The sequence below is a fragment of the Scylla paramamosain genome, chromosome 1 (genome assembly GCF_035594125.1).
Source record: "Scylla paramamosain isolate STU-SP2022 chromosome 1, ASM3559412v1, whole genome shotgun sequence".
Lineage (NCBI taxonomy): Eukaryota > Metazoa > Arthropoda > Malacostraca > Decapoda > Portunidae > Scylla > Scylla paramamosain.
This window is the reverse complement of record NC_087151.1, coordinates 265001-277500: the sequence shown is the minus strand read 5'-3', so window position 1 is coordinate 277500 and position 12500 is coordinate 265001. Positions and strand designations below refer to the sequence as shown.

The window sequence follows — 12500 nt, the reverse complement described above, 5'->3', positions numbered from 1 at the left end:
TACCTACAGCTGTACATGCTGCGCAGACTCAGGTCGCTGGGGACGCCGACAGATGAGTTAAGGGGGGTGTACCTCACCTTCATCCTCCCCAAACTCATGTACGCCTCCCCAGCGTGGTCCTCCTCCCTCACACACACTCAACAGCTACAGCTAGAGAGTGTGCAGAAAAGGGCGTGCAGGGTCATCCTTGGCCCTGCATACACCACCTATGAAGAAGCCCTGACCACCCTGAGTCTGTCCAGACTATCCACCAGGCACCGAGAGGCTCTGGAGAAGTTTGGAAGGGGACTGCTGCATCATCCACGTCTCAGACACATGCTGCCGCCTGACGCGCCTCGCATTGTTAAGTTTTTCCCCATCCCCTATGTACATTTTCAGTTTGTTAACTGCCTAAATAACAAACCGTTTATTATTATTATTATTATTATTATTACACACACACACACACACACACACACACGGGGAAGGGAAGATCTGCGCATAACTTACAAAGAGAAAGAGAGAGAGAGAGAGAGAGAGAGAGAGAGAGAGAGAGAGAGAGAGAGAGAGAGAGAGAGAGAGAGAGAGAGCACCCACGTAATTCACTCGGTAGTAGTTGGAGTCCCGCTAAGTGTTATTGACTGGAGTGAGGCAAAGTTTTAAGCTTGGATTATTAAACTTAAGTCACACTCACTTCCCACACACTAAAGTCCTGCCGATAATTCCTCTCTCTCTCTCTCTTTTTTTACTTTAATGCTTCAACTCCAGAGAGAGAGAGAGAGAGAGAGAGAGAGAGAGAGAGAGAGAGAGAGAGAGAGAGAGAGAGAGAGAGAGAGAGAGAGAGAGATTGACATTGGCTTTGTTCTCTCTCTCTCTCTCTCTCTCTCTCTCTCTCTCTCTCTCTCTCTCTCTCTCTCTCTCTCTCTCTCTCTCTCGTAAGGGTGAGCTAACCTAAACTTCTGACCTTTCTCATTCCCTAAAGACACACACACACACACACACACACACACACACACACACACACACACACACACATAATAACCTTTGAATCTTTACCTTATCCGCAGCTCAGATCTTCCTTCCCTCTCCTCCTCTTCCTCTTCTTCCTCTTCCTCTTCTTCTACTTCTTCTTCCTCTGCCCACTCACGTCAACTCAGCGCCTGCGAGAGAGAGAGAGAGAGAGAGAGAGAGAGAGAGAGAGAGAGAGAGAGAGAGAGAGAGAGAGAGAGAGAGAGAGTGAGTGTTGTGTGGAATGATGCTTCGAAAAATTGAAGACGAAGCGAATCGGGTTGAAATGATACGAGTGAATGGTGGGTCGTTTGTTTGTTTGTTTGTTTGTTTGTTTGTTTGAGTGTTTGTTTTATTGTTGCTGTTGTTGTTATTACGGACTTCTGATATTGGTGCTACTACTACTACTACTACTACTACTATTCTCCCGTTATTAGTACTACAGCTGTTCTTACTACTACTACTACTGCTACTACTACTACTACTACTACTACTACTACTACTACTACTACTACTACTACTATTCTCCCGTTATTAGTACTACAGCTGTTCTTACTACTACTACTACTACTACTACTGCTACTACTACTACTACTACTACTACTACTACTACTTCCCATACATTTTCTCTCCATGGAATTAGGAAAGGAGCAGGTAAGAAGATCAGAATGAAGGAAGGAAGGAGGGAAGGAAGGAAGGAAGGAAGGAACACAAAGATAGAAGGAAAAAAGAAAGACAATTTGATTATAAAAATTAGGGAAAGAGCAGGTAAAGATAAAGATGAGAAGGAAGGAAGGAAGGAAGGAAGGAAGGAAGGAAGGAAGGAAGGAAGGAAGGAAGGTGTAGTGGAGATAAAAATCAAAGGAGCATCTTCCGATCTAGCTCAAACACCCCAGTTAATTAAGAGATGAAAACTTCTCTCTCTCTCTCTCTCTCTCTCTCTCTCTCTCTCTCTCTCTCTCTCTCTCTCTCTCTCTCTCTCTCAACTTTTTTTCTGTTATAACTTAATTTTCTTAATCTTTTGTAATGGGAGAAGTCTGCTTGGAAGAGGAGGAGGAGGAGGAGGAGGAGGAATAAAGTGATGAATGGTGGTGGTGTTGGTGGTGTTGATGATGGTGATGTGATATGGTGGAAATAAAAGAGAGAGAAAGAAATGCTGAAAAAAGAGGAGTATAATGTGTACTGTAACTAACGTGAGAGAGAGAGAGAGAGAGAGAGAGAGAGAGAGAGAGAGAGAGAGAGAGAGAGAGAGAGAGAGAGAGAGAGAGAGAGAGAGAGATAATGGAGTGGTGTTGTAGAGGTGTTTACAGTAGGCGAGACGAAAAGATGTTATTTCTGGATCTGGGAAACCCGTGAACTGTGATGCTGTGTGTGACGGTAGCAGGAGGAGGAGGAGGAGGAGGAGGAGGAGGAGGAGGAGGAGGAGGAGGAGGAGGAGGAGGAGGAAAAGTATTATATGAAAACAAGCATCACCATACGTATTCTCTCTCTCTCTCTCTCTCTCTCTCTCTCTCTCTCTCTCTCTCTCTCTTTAAAGCTATCAACGGAAACGTGTGTGTGTGTGTGTGTGTGTGTGTGTGTGTGTGTGTAAAACATTTTATATAATTCATCTTGTTGCTCTCTCTCTCTCTCTCTCTCTCTCTCTCTCTCTCTCTCTCTCTCTCTCTCTCTCTCTCTCTCTCTCTCTCTCTCTCTCTCTCTCTTCGTCTCTCTCTCTCTCTCTCTACCTATCTATCTATCTGTTCCGCTCTGCTCTGCTTTGTTCAGCTTTCCATCCCAGAGAGAGAGAGAGAGAGAGAGAGAGAGAGAGAGAGAGAGAGAGAGAGAGAGAGAGAGAGAGAGAGAGAGAGAGAGAGAGAGTTTCAGACATTTTCATTCAGCCTCAACAAAATGTCGCTTTTCAGCAATCACATTTCAGCGGCTGGCTAAACTCACGCGCCGGACGGTAAGGGGGGAGAGAGGGAGAGTGGGGAGGGAGGGAGGGAGAGAGAGGTGGGGGAGGGGGAGGCGGGAAGCGAATAAGTGGTGTTCTGGTGAATGCGTGATGAATGAAAAGGAATGAAAGGAATGCGCTCTCTCTCTCTCTCTCTCTCTCTCTCTCTCTCTCTCTCTCTCTCTCTCTCTCTCTCTCTCTCTCTCTCTCTCTCTCTCTCTCATTGTGATTAAAGAAAACAAAAAACGTGAATTATGGAAAGGAAAGAGGAAGGAAAATAAAATAAAATAAAATAAAAGGAAGAGGAAGAAGGAAGGAAAAAAAATATTGTGTTCTGTTTCCTCCCTTTCATCCTTTTATTTACATACAGTGCTCGCCATAAACATTGTCGCGGGAGACCACGGTGTCCGTTTCAATGATCAAAACGCGCGCGGTTTCCTTGGCGGGCCTCGGGTGCTTTAAATTCAGTTATCACACATCTGGCACCTCACCCGGGGTGTTGGGCAGCTTGCTAAGGCGGGAAGAAGTGACAGGCGCCTGTCAATCACTCTGATTGGGGGCTGTTTTGTTGCTGTCCTCCCGCGCCACCCCCACACTGGCTTGCAGTTACTCTCCTGTTTAGCTGTTGTCCTGCACAATGGTGCGCTACCAGATGTTGTCACGGGATGACATCGTAGCCATCTCATCTCTCCACAAGGCTGGGCACTCCACACGGGCTATCTCTGACCAGACGGGTGTCAGTGTCCGTCAAGTTCAACGATACGTGAGGCGCATGGCTGAAATGGGCGGCAACAAAATACCCGCGAAGAGGAAACCACCAGGAAACACCCGCAAAACTTCCCTACGAACCCTGAGGGTGGTACACCTTGAACTTGAACGCAATCCACGAGTATCAGCCAGAAAAATAAGGGAAGACAACTTTGGATTGCTGAGTAATGTGTCTGTGAGGACATTATCGCGCCGTATCCACGACGACCTCCAGTACCTGAGTTATGCAGCGCGCCCCAAGCCTGTGGTTTCTGTAGCCCAGCAAGAGAAGAGACTTGCATTTTGTGACAGGATGAAGGACTGGACTATCGAGCAGTGGCGTGGCGTGCTGTGGAGCGACGAGTCAAGATTCAAAGTGACAGCCAGCAGTCAAGGTCGCGTGTACCGGCGCCCAGGCAGCGATCCCCTTGACCCCCGCTACACTGCTCCTGCCGTCAGGTTCCCTGATTCGTTGATGGTATGGGGATGCTTTTCCTACCATGGGGTGGGGAGCCTCGTGGTGTTACCCAAGAACACCACAATGAATCAGGGGAATTAAATTTAAAGCACCTGATGCCCGCCAAGAAAAGCGCGCGCGTTTTGATCCTTCAAACGGATACCGTTTTCTCCGCCGACAATGTTTAGGACGACCACTGTATTGTAGTTTGCATTATGTCCTTTATTCCTCCTCGTCTTTATTTATCATCTTCATTTACCCTCATTCATAAATTTAAGCTGCTCTCCTCCACTTCCTTCTCCTCCTCCTCCTCCTCCTCCTCGTTTATCTTCCTCCCCATTATCATATTTCTCTCTCTCTCTCTCTCTCTCTCTCTCTCTCTCTCTCTCTCTCTCTCTCTCTCTCTCTCTCTCTCTCTCTCTCTCTAACCGACTTCTAATCTACTTCTTTCCCCATTTCCCAATAAGCAAGTGATGTTTTGGAGGAGGAGGAGGAGGAGGAACAAGAACAAGAACAAAAACAAAAAAAAATAATATGAGGAAGAGGAAGAAGAGGAAGAAGAAGAAAAGGAGGAGGAGGAAGAACAACAGAAACAAGAGCAAAAACAAAAAAGGAAACAAGAACGAAACGAAGAAGAAAATTAAGAACAAAAGAAGAAGAAGAAGAAGATAATGATGATGGAGGAGGAGGAGAAGAAAAAAAGAAGATGAAAAAGAAGAAGAGGAGGAGGAGGAGGAGGAGGTACCTGGGCTTGCTTCTACTCAATTAGCCGCCATCTGACTCGGCTTCATGCACGGGTCCATCAGCCCAGTCCCGGTAGAAGGAAGCCCTTAAAGGAAGCGTTACAACAAGAGAGGTAACGGAAATAATGGTGAGAATTATATTTAAGAGAACGTTGAGATGAACACAATAATAAAAGTGATAGAAAAATAAAGGAGTAATATCAAATAAGTAGTAGTAGTAGTAGTAGTAGTAGTAGTAGTAGTAGTAGTAGTAGTAGTAGTAATGATGATGATGATGATAACAACAAAAACAACAATAACAATAACAACAAGAGCATCCTGAGAGAGAGAGAGAGAGAGAGAGAGAGAGAGAGAGAGAGAGAGAGAGAGAGAGAGAGAGAGAGAGAGAGAGAGAGAGAGAGAGAGGATTATGTTTGTTCTCAGCACACTTAAAATAACTAAGTTTTCATAAGTTTAATCTTTCTCTCCATGTTGAATGTCACGTCTCTCTCTCTCTCTCTCTCTCTCTCTCTCTCTCTCTCTCTCTCTCTCTCTCTCTCTCTCTCTCTCTCTCTCTTTGATCTTGGTTTAGCGCTGGGGAGGAAGGAAAGAAATATCATAAGGGATGAACAAAGGAATGGAAAATAAAGAACGGAAGGATGGAAAGAACAAAGAAGGAAACAAGAAAAGAAGAAAGACAGAAAATAAAGAAAGAGAGAAAAAGAAATAGCACGAGAAAAAAAAAAAAGCGAAAGATGCGTGGAGAAAAATATACAATAAATTTTTATTGAGAGAACGAAGACAGGAATAAGAGAGAGAGAGAGAGAGAGAGAGAGAGAGAGAGAGAGAGAGAGAGAGAGAGAGAGAGAGAGAGAGAGAGAGAGAGAGAGAGAGAGAGAATGAACAAGATAGTGTAATGGATGATATACCCAATAGGAGGAGGAGGAGGAGGAGGAGGAGGAGGAGGAGGAGGAGGAGGAGGAGAATCTTGTCTTAGGAAGCTTATATCTGTCAGAGAGAGAGAGAGAGAGAGAGAGAGAGAGAGAGAGAGAGAGAGAGAGAGAGAGAGAGAGAGAGAGAGAGTACTTCAAAGTTTTGTTGAGAGATTAAATTATATTATTCTCATATTTCAAACTTTATTTTTTTTAATCTTTTTAATTATAATGAGTGGAGATAGAAGAGGAGGAAGAGGAACTCTCTCTCTCTCTCTCTCTCTCTCTCTCTCTCTCTCTCTCTCTGTGGGCCCGGATGGTCTTAACTTAGGCTGGGGAAGTTGAGTGAATGGTGAGAGAGAGAGAGAGAGAGAGAGAGAGAGAGAGAGAGAGAGAGAGAGAGAGAGAGAGAGAGAGAGAGAGAGAGAGAGAGAGAGAGAGAGAGAGAGAGAGAGAGAGAGCCTCAATAAGACAGAAGGTTGAAGTTTGGGAGAGCATGTGTTGGTGATGAGAGAGAGACAGAGAGAGAGAGAGAGAGAGAGAGAGAGAGAGAGAGAGAGAGAGAGAGAGAGAGAGAGAGAGAGAGAGAGAGAGAGAGAGAGAGAGAGAGAGTGTGTGTGTGTGTGTGTGTGTGTGTGTGTGTGTGTGTGTGTGTGTGTGTGTGTGTGTGTGTGTGTGTGTGTGTGTGTGTGTGTGTGTGTGTGTGTGTGTGTGTATGCGCAGGCTTGTCATCTCTTCATAGCTCATTTGTTTTGTTGTTTTTCCATTTGTGTGTGTGTTTGTTTGTTTGTTTCGCTCTTGGGTCGTGGTTAAGTTTCTCTCCCTCAACACACACACACACACACACACACACACACACACACACACACACACACACATAAAGGGAGGATAAAGAGGTGTTGTTAATGAGGGTTTGGGGAGGAAAATTTACCCTCCTCCTCCTCCTCTTCCTTCGTATCCTGCTCCCCACCCATCCTCTTCCTCCTCCTTCTCTTCCTTCTTTCCTTCCTTTTTCCTCCCTCCTCCACCTCCTACTCCGTCTCTTCCCTCATCCTCTTCTTCCTCGTTTCCCATCTCCCTATCTCGTCCCCTCCCTCTCCTCCCCATCACTTCCCATCTCCTCCCCATCACTTCTCCTCTCCTCCCCTCCCCTCCTCCCCTCTGGTGTTCGTACAACGCTAATTATCACCCCAGAGAGCAGCTGCTTCTCCTCTCTCTCTCTCTCTCTCTCTCTCTCTCTCTCTCTCTCTCTCTCTCTCTCTCTCTCTCTCTCTCTCTCTCTCACTCTTCCAATTATTCTGTCCGTGAGCTAACTCTACGTTGATGATGACTGTAATGCCAGACAGTCACGCAGTGGTGGTGGTGCTGGGGGTGGTGGTGGTGGTGGCGGCGGCGGCGGTGGTGGTGGCGGTGGTGGTGGCGGTGGTGCATGGAGGTGAAATCTCATGTCTAGTATTTCAAACTCACGATGACCCACCAGGTGTTGTCCGCTTTATTGCCACATATTGAACCAAACATTCACTATAAACTGGTAACTGTCCACTAACCAGGGTATATTAGCATGAAATGTTCTAAATACCTTTTGATTTTTGCATTAGATAGTAAGTGATATGAATAATTGTTATATATATAAAGAAAAGAAGATACTTCATGAAAAAATGTGGCATATCAGGTCAGTTGACGTTGCCACCTGCTCCCGACCCAGAATCTAACGGGAGTGGGTGGGGGAAGGGTCGCCTCGACACAGGTGTGCGACTGAGTCATTCACCTCTTGGTAGCCAGGATGGAAGGTCACAGCGCTAACTCCCCGTCCCGCGCTTTTAAATTTTTAAATAATGCGTTGCAGTCCAGCTGCGAAAACACACATATCAATACAAAATATTTGTTATACTTTTGTATTCCATCATATATATCACTTAAACATATCAGGAAAAATAAATATCAGAGTTTCATTCTCTCTTATAAGCACGTGTGGGTGTCTTGATTCTTATAACAAAGTCATACATGCAAATAAAGAGAACGGTTGTCTCCGTTTTCTGAGGGGGTGGGTTAGATTTGGCACAGCCGCTCCTTGAAGCGACCAACACCTGGTGGGTCATCGTGAGTTTGAAATACTCTCTCTCTCTCTCTCTCTCTCTCTCTCTCTCTCTCTCTCTCTCTCTCTCTCTCTCTCTCTCTCTCTCTCTTCCAATTATTCCGTCCGTGAGCTAACTCTACGTTGATGATGACTGTAATGCCAGACAGTCACGCAGTGGTGGTGGTGGTGGTGGTGGTGGTGGTGGCGGCGGCGGTGGCGGTGGTGCATGGAGGTGAAATCTCATGTCTAGCCACAGGTAAGTCAAGGTGTGGTGCAGGAAACTAATTAGCAGGCGAGAGAGAGAGAGAGAGAGAGAGAGAGAGAGAGAGAGAGAGAGAGAGAGAGAGAGAGAGAGAGAGAGAGAGAGCGCTAAGTGAATTATATAGAGAGGGGTGACCACTAATAGGATGGGCTGGGTTGGGCTACTGGCTTTGTGGTGAGCGGCTTGGCGGGGTGACGGGGAGTGGGGCGGCGCGAATTGGATACCCTATGTTGGCCGAGAGGGGATTTAAATTGCTAATGTTTTCTATTTCACTGCAACTTACAAAATTAACAAAGAACACAACAACATAAGAGGCGGTGCAGGGAGCCATCAGGCCTACACGTGGCAGTCCCTCGGTAGTAGTAGTAGTAGTAGTAGTAGTAGTAGTAGTAGTAGTAGTAGTAGTAGTAGTAGTAGTAGTAGTAGTAGTAGCAGCACAAGAGGCGGTGTAGGAAGCTATGAGGCCTACACGTGGCAGTCTCTCTATAATACATGTCTGCCTATTACCAGCTGCCATACTTACTAAAAATCACTTTGGAAATCTTAACACGCACGAAAAACAAAGAAAAAAAGAATCAAAAGCATATTTTTTTCCCCTTTCCCCGAGGCTGTACAAGTCAAAGGAGTTATTCAAGAGACTGCAGCACAAAAGGAAGCTAAAAAAAAAAGAGAAGGAAGAGGAGTAAATAAACAAAAAGAATTAATTTATTTTTCTCTCCCTAGTTTTAATTTCAAGGATCTGTTCTCACCTGTTGGCTAATTAAGGTAGAATTCGTGGCCCAGGTATGTTAGCAGCTACCCTCGGACACACACACACACACACACACACACACACACACACACAGAGAGAGAGAGAGAGAGAAGAGGCCTCGTGCAAAGTACAGGTAATTACAGGTAACAACGCAAACCCTTTAACACTCCCTTAAAAAGAGAGAGAGAGAGAGAGAGAGAGAGAGAGAGAGAGAGAGAGAGAGAGAGAGAGAGAGAGAGAGAGAGAGAGAGAGAGAGAGAGATAAGTAAAATATAAAGAAGAAAAATAAAGGCGAAGGAGACAGAAACACACACACACACACACACACACACACACACACACACACACACACACACACACACACACACACACACACACACAGGAACAAACATCTTTGGGGGAAATTTGCAAATGGTGTCATGCATTTACCAAACCCTTCCCTTTTTTTCCCATTTTTTTCCTCTACTTTTTCCCGAAACATTTTTTTTACGATGAGATGCAGTTTAGAGAGAAAGAGGAGGAGGAGGAGGAGGAGGAGGAGGAGGAGGAGGAGGTTAGGACACATTGTAAGACTTAAAACCTCCATCTTTTATCCTCTGTATTAATATTTGATGAAAGAAGTAGTAGTAGTAGTAGTAGTAGTAGTAGTAGCAGTAGCGGTGGTGAAGGTGGTGGCAGGTCTCGCATCAGAATTTAGGAGGCGATGAGCGGGAGGGTAAATGACAGAGCGAGAGGGGAAGGAAGCACGGACAGAGGAACATTAAGGCAATGATTCACGAACACAAGCATACGAGAGAGTGACACGCCAGTCACAGCGGGGCCAGTGGGTGAGTGGCGGGGAGCAGTGCAAGGCAAGACTGTGTGTTTTGACTCGACAGGTCCAGCCATGCACGATTCATATTTGCTACGCCACCTCGATCACCACCACTGTTTACAAAGGCCACAAAGATGATTACCTTGGTTCTCAAGAGTGTTCCTCCTGTTCATAGTGTAGAAATGGTGTTAATTTGTCACTAGAACCTCAAAAACACTCTTAAAAACACCTGTAACTTCACTAACACTATTTTCAAAGGCCACAAAGATGATTAGCTGGATTCTCAAGAGTGTTCCTCCTGTTCATAGTGTAGAAATGGTGTTAATTTGTCACTAGAACCGCAAAAACACAGTGTAACTTCAACTAGAGTCTTTTGAATGTTGTGAAAGTGTGACGAAGAAGTGTTTGAGAATGCTGGCCAACATCTTACCACACTGACCAACATAGAATAGAGAAACAAGAGTATTAGCCAGTTCTCAGCCCTCAGTCAGTCCCGCCCTTCAATTTGGCACCAGCGTGATGGCATTAAATAGATAAAGAATAAAAGCAACAATATTTTCTAAGCTTGTTTTCAGTATATATTTAAAGGAGCGCTCATTATAATGGTAATTCAATTAAACTTTCACGCTATACTCTCTCTCTCTCTCTCTCTCTCTCTCTCTCTCGCTTAAACAATATCCCCATTCCAGAAATTAAGTTACACCGAGGCTGGAATAGGAAAAGGAATGGGTCAGTAAGGAAGAACACAGCTTTATTGCATATAACACACACATTTGAATGCCTCCTCCTCCTCCTCCTCCTCCTCTTCCTCCTCTCCTCCTCCAACTATTGTCCTCTTCTTGCTCTTCCGCATTCTCTCTTTCTCACTTCACCATTTCTTCTCTTCTGTCCTCCTCCTCCTCCTCTTCCTCCTCTTCCTCCTCCCACTCTGATCTTCTATTGTCTCCTCTTTTAACTGTCTCCTCTTTCTCTCTCTCTCCCTCTCTCACTCCAGCACCACCTCTTCTATTCTGTATCTTCCTCCTCCTCCTCCTCCTCCTCCTCGACCTCCTGTCTCGTGTGAAATTGCGATATTGTCCGTCACGTTTATGGAACAGACAGATGCGAGAGAGAGAGAGAGAGAGAGAGAGAGAGAGAGAGAGAGAGAGAGAGAGAGAGAGAGAGAGAGAGAGAGAGAGAGAGAGAGAGAGAGAGAGAGCGTGTGTGTGTGTTTGTGTGTAAAAAAATCTCAGAAAATTAAACTGAAATTGAAAAAGAAAAAAAAATAGAAAAGAATTGAATGGAGAAAGGAAAAGGAGGAAGAAAAGAGGAAGAGTAGGAAGAGGAGGAAGAGAAGAGGAGGAAGGAATGCCGCCTCTTCACATCTGCATCTTCCTCCTTTATCCTCCTCTTTTTCTATCTCCCTCTTTATCAAATTATTCACTTCCTCTTTCCTTCGCTGCCTTTGATCTCTCTCTCTCTCTCTCTCTCTCTCTCTCTCTCTCTCTCTCTCTCTCTCTCTCTCTCTCTCTCTCTCTCTCTCCCTTTCCTTCCTTCCAAAGTGGAGATAAGGTGACGTCTGTGTGTGTGTGTGTGTGTGTGTGTGTGTGTGTGACAATAAGCTCCTCTGATTGGGTGCATAATTTGAGCCAATCCCGGCCCGCGGTTGCTTCCTTTTCACATGATTAGTTAGGAAGGAGGATTAAGAGGATTGGGAGAGAAGAGGGATTACTCAGGTGATATGGGAGGGAGGGAGGGAGGGAGGGAGGGAGGGAGGGAGGGAGAGAGGGAGAGGGAAGGAGGAGACGGAGGGAGGATGACGAGGAAGGAAGACTTTTACATTTTTTAAAAGGAGATAAGAAATTGATCAAGAATTGTGGGTAATAGTAGTAGTAGTAGTAGTAGTAGTAGTAACAGTGGAATCTCATCTGGTTTTATTACAATTGTTAAGTCCCCCCTATTCAACGTACACTGTCACTATTGCTTCATTGATAAACCTTTCATTATTATTAGCATTAGCAGGTGGTGGTGGTGGTGGTGGTGGTGGTGGTGGTGACTCACACTGTCAGCTGATTCTCCTCCACCGCCAGACTGCGTGGGCTACCTAACGTGAAGCCCCCTCCTCCTCCTCCTCCTCCTCCTCCTCCTCCTTCTCCTCCTCTTCCTCCTAGGCGCCCCACCCCGCCACTACCACCATCACCACCACTACCACCGCCGCCGTCACCACCACTATCACAATCACTATTCTAACTGCAACTACTACTACTACTACTACTACTACTACTACTACTACTACTACTATCACCACCATCACTACCATTATCCTCACAATATCTGACACACACACACACACACACACACACACACACACACACACACACACACACACACACACACACACACACATACATACATACACACACACACACACACACACACACACACACACACACACACACACACACACACACACACACACAGGAAAAAACAGTAAAAAAAAGGACAAAAAAAAAGAGGAATAAATGAATGATTATTATTTTCCTCAATGAGAAATTCACTCATTCAACACGAGAAGGAAAAACAAAATCAGGGGGAAAAAAAAAACACGGAAATTTCTAGGACGGCATGACCAGCTTTGATTTTTTTTTTTTAGTTATTGAAGGAAAAAAAGTCGGGAAGGAAAAAGGAAACAAGGACAATAAATAAATAAATAAATAAATAAATAAATAAATAAATAAAGCAAAAAAAAGAGATAAAAGGAGGAGCAAAGAGAGAAAAGAAAGAAAGAAAGAAAGAAAGAGAGAAGGGATAGAAAAGAAAGAAAACAAAGGATAGCCAA

General features: G+C 45.0%; 1 protein-coding gene across 2 annotated transcripts in view; it reads right to left on the bottom strand.

The window, feature by feature from the left end:
• The window catches only part of LOC135108801 (uncharacterized), a 42755-nt gene that overhangs the window by 16613 nt on the left and 13642 nt on the right, over positions 1 to 12500 (bottom strand). For both annotated transcript variants that reach the window (XM_064019839.1, XM_064019853.1), the window contains one exon: positions 1036 to 1139. The gene's annotated coding sequence lies outside the window, so the exon portion shown is untranslated. The remainder of the gene's footprint in view (positions 1 to 1035; positions 1140 to 12500) is intronic.